This window comes from Pinus tabuliformis, chromosome J (genome assembly GCF_031772625.1).
Source record: "Pinus tabuliformis cultivar Carrire ecotype Pingquan chromosome J, CPIR1, whole genome shotgun sequence".
Taxonomy (NCBI): domain Eukaryota; kingdom Viridiplantae; phylum Streptophyta; class Pinopsida; order Pinales; family Pinaceae; genus Pinus; species Pinus tabuliformis.
Window position 1 is genome coordinate 997,064,238 of NC_142295.1, and position 9,028 is coordinate 997,073,265.

Sequence of the window (9,028 nt, forward strand, 5' to 3'; positions counted from 1 at the left end):
TAGTTAGAAAAATAATTGTAATTTACTTGAATCAGTTATGAGTTAGGGAATTAGTTCCAAAACTAATTGTAAAAGAATTCGTGCAACTAAAAGACAAGCAAAATGTTAGATGATCCAAAAATACTGTCTTATCTTAGGTCATAAAATTAGAATAAAATAATTATTAATTTAAGATATTAAATTAATAATTATTATTCTAGAATGTTTAATTATTTAGAATTAGTATATTGTTGTAACTAGATATGACACTCCAAATGTGTCTAATCTTAGATTCTATTTTAGGAGATTTGTTAGCTAGTTGGTTTGAATAGCATTTATTGTAAATGGACACTTGTTGTTTAATAAGTGATCCATAATTAGAGGTAGTTAGGACATGGAGCTTATAAATAGCTCATTGCAAGAGTGTTTGGATGTTTGGGTGTAAACTCTTGCAAAATAAAATAATGTAATTTTTTTTTTCTTTTCTGATTAATAAAATTACGTGTCTGAGGACACTTTTACCATTATTGTGGTATCAGAGCTCCAGTAATGCTGCAGTGGATGTGAGGAGGAGATTCCAGCTCTATAAGTTCTTGGAAAACTCCATTGAATTGATCAACAAATGATTGGTATGGAATTTGTCCAGTTTTGTTTAAAAGGAAAAGAAATTTTTTATTGATTTTAGATTTTTTAAAAAGAAAAGAAATGTTCTAATTATCCGAGGCGTAGCAAGGATCGTACAACGGGTAATTCAGTGTAATACAAGATTGACAGGGTAGGCGCTGCGTCCAAGTCAAATCGCTACCCATGTCAGCGATGAAATTTAGATTTTGCGGATTGAGGGATCCCATTGTGACCTGCATCAAGAATATAACAGAAATGGCAAAATCTCACACGTAGAGTCTCCTCTCTAGTGGGAAGTATGCTCGGATTTTTTTTTTAATCTTTTTGCTTGCAGTGTATGAGATGAGCGTACTATTGTGTTCTATTTCCTGAGTTTCAAATCATAACGGCATTTCGGGACATAGTATGTTGTTTATTTGAAATCTGTTGGGGGCTCTTCACTGATCACTTGTTCTTTTTTCGTGATCGATCATCTTTGTTTTATGTTCCTTGATGAATATGGCTTTCTATGCCGGCGCCTCTGAACAATTTACGATCTAACCACTACTCAATTTACATGCATAGATCATTGCTGGTTTCTTGAATTGCATGATTGCTTGCAGTTCTTTGTAGGGAAGGAGAATGAATACGTGCTACAGTGACAAAGACGGTTTTGAAAGGAGGAGATTTTATTCGTTCTGCGTGGATGCATCCTAGCTTTTCTAATATCCTTTCGATTGTACCAATTTGGAGCGGAACAACCGTCTGTAGCAGTTTTTAGCCATTAAATAGCTGAATCCGACAAGAACAAGCCAGAAAACTGTAAAAATGTTGCGGAACTAGAGATTTTAAGGCGCAGTTCAAGGGAATCCAGATCATATTGAAGGTCAGGTCTAAACAACAGGTGGAATGAAGGTGATAAACTGAAGCAAGGCAAAATTGACTCAGCCTAAGCCTTTAAATGTGGAAGCGGATTAACATCGTGGAATTGAAGTTTTAACGCTTGAATGTGATCGCTACAGATCTAGTGATTGGATTATTTTTTAATATATACATCTTCCTATTCTCAGTTTTCATTAAATTATTTAGAGATAATGATCACGATGAAACCGGTTGCCAGCTTCCCGAAGGGCCTCTTCTCCGTGCAAACAATTATGGATTTTTCTATTGTATGTAATTTGTAATTTGGTGAGATACGGTATATAATTTTTTGTAATGTTCTATTACTGGAATAATGTATTGGTATCACAGATCAGAGAAGCCAACCAGCGTGAAAACAGTAGAAGAAGCCAGCAAAGCCAGCGTAAAGCCAGAGAGAAGCCTATCAACTAGCGCCAGCCTGCCAGCAAGAAGCCAGCAGAAGCCAACCTAAGCCAGCAAGAAGCTAGCCTGAGCTAACTAGCAGCCAGCATAGCAGACAGCGTGAAACAAAAAATTCAGCCTTTTAAAGCGTTTTTTATTTGAAATTTTATATCTGAATTGAAGTTGGAAGAAATGAGAAATATTTTTTTAATTTTGTAATGGAGTGATAAGGTTTTTCGGTTGTTTGTAATATTTGTAGAATAATAAGGTGATTTGTTTTTTGGAGCATTCAGGAGTTTTATTTGTAATTTGTAAATTGGAGAGATAAGGTGTGTTGGGTAATTTGTTTTCAAGAAGTTCTTTTTTATTTTTCAATTGGGATCATCATATTGTAACTCAAAGTAATTTTGCTTTGAGGGGGGTAATTTTTTTTTTTTACCAAGTTTTGCAAGAGCATCATTGTAAAAGTCAAATTTTGAAAGTTACCTTGTAATTTTTGAGAAATTGACTAGAGCCAAGTGCAAAGCTCAGTCATTTTTCTCCTGCTTCAAACGACTATACGAGGGTCAAGGCCAAGCCTCGATAGATCGTGTTTTTGCGTGGTGTGTTGTGTTGACTATCTTGTCATTTCTGTTCTGATTCTTGGTGCGATGCTTCAACGCTACAATGTCTAAGTTGATTAATTTGTTTTCTGATTCCGACAAACTTGAAGGCACAAAATCTTATAAAACATGGCACCGTCTCATCGAAAGCACTCTCATTTACAATGAATTATGGCAGGGTATATGTGATGGAGATGTTAAGCCGAATAAACCCACAGATGCAGCTGCACTAGCAAAATGGGAAGTCAAGAATGCTAAAGCCTTAGCTCTTATTAAATCTTTTGTGAATGATGAAATGTATGTCCATATAGAAAATGCTACAGATGCATGGTTTGCTTTGAAAACTTTTAAAGACCTCTTTGATACTCAGCCTGAATCAAAGAAAGTTGATCTACAATTAAAATTATTACAACAAAAATTGACTGAAGGAGGTGATGTTCTTGAATATATCTCAAGACTTAAGAATATTAGGCAGGAAATCATTAATGCTGGTTTTCCAGCAATTGATGATAGTTTTATGGTCACAATTGTAATTGTTGGACTTCCTTCTTCCTACACACATTTTTTGGAGACTCTACAATTAACTGGGAAATTAGAGAAACTAAAGTTTGATGAACTCTGTGAAATGTTGACTCAACATGATAAAACTTTTGGGAAGAAGAAGAAAGTTGGTGAAGATGTTTTTCTCACAGAGGCCAGCACTAGTAAATCATCAGCAGACAATTCTCGAGGCAGAGGCAGAGGCAATCAGAATCAAGCAGCACATAATGTACAAAGTAGAGGTCGAAGCCAAAGCAGAGGAAACACCTTTAACAGAGGCAACAGTTCAGGAAGAAGTAATTTTCAAGGTAGAGGAAACAACCAAGGAAGAGGAAATTTTCAAGGAAATAATAATCAAGGCAGAGGACAATCTCAAAATAGAAGTCAAAGCAGAGGCAGAGGACAATCTTCAGGAAGAGGAAGAGACTTAAGTCAAATTGTGTGTCGAAGATGTAACAAAGTTGGCCATTATGCTGAAGATTGTCAAACATCTCTTAATAAAATTCCCAAGTTTCAGCAGCATTCAACACAATTTGCAAATGATCAAGATGATGATAACTCAGAATATGTTTTTACTTCCTCACCAGTATCACAACTTTCATCCCATCTTAGAAGTGATTATGAAGATGCCTGGATCTTGGATTCCGGCGCAACTCAGCACATGACATGTCGACGTGATTTTTTTTGGAATTTTCAAGATTGCCAACTTAATTCCATTTTTCTTGCTGATGATACAAAACATACTCCTTATGGAAAAGGAGCAGTTAAAGTTTTTCTCCCTAGCATTGGAGAAAAAATGATTTCCAATGTATGGTATGTACCAACATTTAAGAAAATTTTTCTCTCTTTAGTCACAATTCGACAAGCAGGACATCAGGTGATTATGGAAGATGGTTTAGTCAAGATTAATTCAGTCAAACAGAACTTGAAAACAGTCATGACAGGATATGAAGATGGAAAACTGTTACAGATGAAAGGGACAATTATTCCAAGGCATTCTGATTTTGTAGGGGCAGTGAGTACATGTATTTCACCTGTAAGATTATGGCATGTAAGATATGGACATTTAAATTTTGAGAGTCTTTCACAATTACAGAAACAAGGAATGGTTAAAGGACTTCCCACTTTCAAAAGGGAAAATGCAAAATGTGAAGCTTGCATTTATGGCAAACAAAGTCGAGAAATTTTTCCAACAAGTTCATGGCGTGCAAACAGGCAGCTACAACTAGTTCACAGTGATGTTTGTGGTCCACTACAAACTTCATTTGGTGGTTGCAAATATTTCTTACTATTCATTGATGATTTCAGCAGAATGACTTGGGTTTACTTCTTGAAGAACAAGTCAGAAGCATTTGATAAGTTTAAAATTTTTTGCCAACTTGTTGAAAATGAAGTCAAAGAAAAGATAGGTACTCTCAGGATAGATAATGGGGGAGAATTCATTTCAAATGAATTCAAAACTTATTGCAGTGAAAATGGTATAAGACGACATCTTACTAATGTTTACACTCCGCAGCAAAATGGAGTAGTCGAAAGAATGAATCGCACCTTGTTAGGAATGGCGAGATCCATGTTAACTTTCAAGAGGTTAAGTCGAACATATTGGGCAGAAGCAATACATACAACTGTCTACTTAAGAAACAGATCTCCAACTACTTCTTTAGACGGAATCACACCTTATGAAGCTTGGTTTGGTTTCAAACCTCGAGTTAAACATCTTAGAGTTTTTGGATCAGTATGTTATGCCTTAGTTCCGAAAGAAAAACGAACTAAGCTTGACTCAAGAAGTTTAAAATGCATAATGATTGGCTATTCTGATGAGAAGAAAGGATATCGTCTTTTGACCAATGGAAAATTCATTGTGAGCAGGGATGTCATTTTTGATGAAACTGAGAGTAAGAGTGCTGAAGAAATTGAAAATCTTCTTCAAAAGTTAGAAACTAAGGGAAGTAAACGAAATGGAAAAATGAAAAGTCAACCAACTTCACCAAATTGGTATGAACTTGATTTTCCTTCCTCTGAAGATGAGTCATCTAGTCCATCTATATCAACAACATCATCTAGGTCTTCTAGCAGTTCATCCGCATATCCAAGTAGCAACAGTTCTTCTGACAGTGATTCTCCACATTCTTCACCTGAACGAAGAACATCAATTTATATTAATCCTCTCTACAATGATGGAGATTTTACAGAAGTGCAAACAAGTGAGCACCAACTACCAAAATGGGCAGTTCAACTTTTGAAATATGTAAAGCCTGATGAGAAAAATAAAACAGGCACCAGAAGGGCACATAGAAGTGAAGGCAATTTTGCCTTGATAGCAAATGATTTTACTGAACCTTCCACATACAAAGAAGTAGTAAAACATAAAGAATGGAAACAGGCCATGGTTGAAGAATATCAAGCAGTGATTGATAACAACACATGGAAACTTGTTGATTGTCCACAAAATGTTGAACCCATAGGATGCAAATGGGTTTACAAAATTAAGTATAATCAAAAGGGAGAACTTGAAAAGTATAAAGCACGACTTGTCACAAAAGGTTTTGCGTAGCAGGAAGGCATTGATTATGAGGAAACTTTTGCTCCTACGGCTAAATGGAACACCATCCGTTTAACACTTGTATTGGCTGCTCAGAAAGGATGGAAAGTTCATCAAATGGATGTGAAAAGTGCTTTTCTCAACAGGGATTTACAAGGAGGAAGTGTATATGACCCAACTGCCAGGTTTTGAAATTGAAGGACAAGAACATAAAGTTTGCAAATTGATTAAGGCTTTATATGGATTAAAACAAGCTCCCCGAGCTTGGTATGCAAAGATGGATGAATACCTTAAGAAAGTTGGTTTTCACCGAAGTGAATCTGATGATACTTTGTATGTGCAAAAACAGGGCAAATATCTGGTAATTCTTGTTATGTATGTAGATGATTTGATCATTACTGGCAACCATGATGATCATATTGTACAGGTGAAAAAGGAGTTACATGCAGGTTTTAAGATGACAAATTTGGGATTACTTCACTACTATCTTGGAGTTGAAGTCTTCCAACGTCCACATCATATTTTCATTTCTCAGAGTAAGTATGCAGCAGAGGTTCTTCAGCGATTTGGCATGCAAGATTGCAAGCCCGTTCTCACCCCCATGGAGCAAAACTTGAAACGTTCAAAATTTGAAGGGGGGGAAAAGGTGGACAGTACAACTTATAGATAGTTGATTGGAAGCTTGATTTATTTGACAAATACTCGTCCTGATCTATCTTATGCCGTCAGTATTCTTTCACGTTTTATGCAGGAACCATGAGACAACCACTGGAATCCATCCAAAAGAGTTCTTCGATATATCCAAGGAATAAAAGATTTCGGTCTTCTTTACACAAAGACTAATTTTTTTTTACTTAGTGGATATTCCGATGCCGAATTTGCTGGGAGTATTGATGATCGAGCATCAACATCAGGTTATGGCAGAAGTGTCCTCAGACACGTAATTTTATTAATCAGAAAAATAATAATTACATAATTTTATTTTGCAAGAGTTTACACTCGAACATCCAAACACTCTTGCAATGAGCTATTTATAAGCTCCATGTCCTAACTACCTCTAATTATGGATCACTTATTAAACAACAAGTGTCCATTTACAATAAATGCTATTCAAACCAACTAGCTAACAAATCTCCTAAAATAGAGCCTAAGATATGACACATTTGGAGTGTCATATCTAGTTACAACAATATACTAATTCTAAATAATTAAACATTCTAGAATAATAATTATTAATTTAATATCTTAAATTAATAATTATTTTATTCTAATTTTATGACCTAAGATAAGATAGTATTTTTGGATCATCTAACATTCCCCCCTATGATCCAAAGATACATTACAACAGATACCAAATTCATCCCTGAACTTAGTAAATTTTATTCTACCAAGCGGTTTTGTGAAAATGTCGGAGATCTGATCTTCGAAAGGACAATAAACTGGCTTGAGGACATCTTTGGCAATGAGAGATCTGATATGATGATACTTGGTGTCCACATGCTTTGTCTTTGAATGAAAAACTGGGTTCTTGGCAAGTTTGATGGTTAAATGGCTGTCAATGAATAATGATGTAGCTTCTGTCTGAGAGATGCCCAATTCCTGCAAAATTCGGTGCAACCAAACAATTTCACATGCTGCTTCCCATGTTGAAATGTACTCTGCTTCTGCTGAAGAAGTGGCCACTGTAGCTTGCTTCTTACAACTCCAAGATACTGCTGCTGACCCCATGTTCATTAAATAACCTGATGTTGATGCTCGATTATCAATACTCCCAACAAAGTTGGCATCGAAATATCCATTAAGTAAAAAAAATTTAGTCTTTGTGTGGCAGAAGTGTCCTCAGACACGTAATTTTATTAATCAGAAAAAATAATTACATAATTTTATTTTGCAAGAGTTTACACCCGAACATCCAAACACTCTTGCAATGAGCTATTTATAAGCTCCATGTCCTAACTACCTCTAATTATGGATCACTTATTAAACAACAAGTGTCCATTTACAATAAATGCTATTCAAACCAACTAGCTAACAAATCTCCTAAAATAGAGCCTAAGATATGACACATTTGGAGTGTCATATCTAGTTACAACAATATACTAATTCTAAATAATTAAACATTCTAGAATAATAATTATTAATTTAATATCTTAAATGAATAATTATTTTATTCTAATTTTATGACCTAAGATAAGATAGTATTTTTGGATCATCTAACATTCCCCCCTATGATCCAAAGATACATTACTAGAATAATAATTATTAATTTAATATCGTAAATTAATAATTATTTTATTCTAATTTTATGACCTAAGATAAGATAGTATTTTTGGATCATCTAACATTCCCCCCTATGATCCAAAGATACATTACTAGAATAATAATTATTAATTTAATATCGTAAATTAATAATTATTTTATTCTAATTTTATGACCTAAGATAAGATAGTATTTTTGGATCATCTAACATTCCCCCCTATGATCCAAAGAAGGCATTCCGGGGAAGAATCGTTCCAAACATTACAAGATGCAACTTGGTTGTTTTGGGTTTACACTCTACTACAACCAAGTCTGTATTCCTTAGGGGTAGTTACCATGGAACAGTGAGGGAATGCAAACTCAGTGACGTGGTTATGATCAGAATCAGAGAGGTCAAGATTTTATTCAATGTTGGTATTGTTTTGGACATGGGGGATAATGGAAAAGATCGCCTCAGAGATGGCGGGAGCATACTGGTTGGATGCCATTCGAAGGAAAACTCCATGCAATGCAACCATGTACACTAGCCATGGATGTCACGCAAATAGAGCGAATGATGCAGTATGCCAAGAAATGATAAGTATATTTTTGTTAATTTCATTAAAAGAAAATTGAAATATCCTTCTAAGTCCACGTTTTCTTGAAGAAATCCACCCACATAATGCTAATGCTTAAATGCTAATACTTAAAGAGTAGTTAGTATTTATTTTGAAAAGATTCATAAATTTTTGTGTTCAGAAATTTAAGTTGAATATGTGTTTAATGCACGCAAATGACATTAAAGAGTAGTTAGTATTTATTTTGAAAAGATTCATAAATTTCTGTGTTCAGAAATTTAAGTTGAATATGTGTTTAATGCACACAAATGACACTAAATGAGATAGATTTTCTTGGTAAAGAAAATATATTGCTGCATGTAGATAAAGATTGTGAACATATATTTTTCTCAGTAAAGGTTGTTATTTAAAGATTGTGATCATATATTTTTCTTGGTAAAGAAAATATATTACTTCATGTAGATGAAGATTGTTATTATATATTTTTCTTTGTAGAGAAAATATATTACTGCATGTACATAAAGATTGTGATTATATATTTTCTTGGTGAAGAAAATATATTACTCCATGTAGATAAACATTGTGATTATATATTTTTCTTGGTAAAGAAAATATATTAAAGATTGTTATTATATATTTTCCTT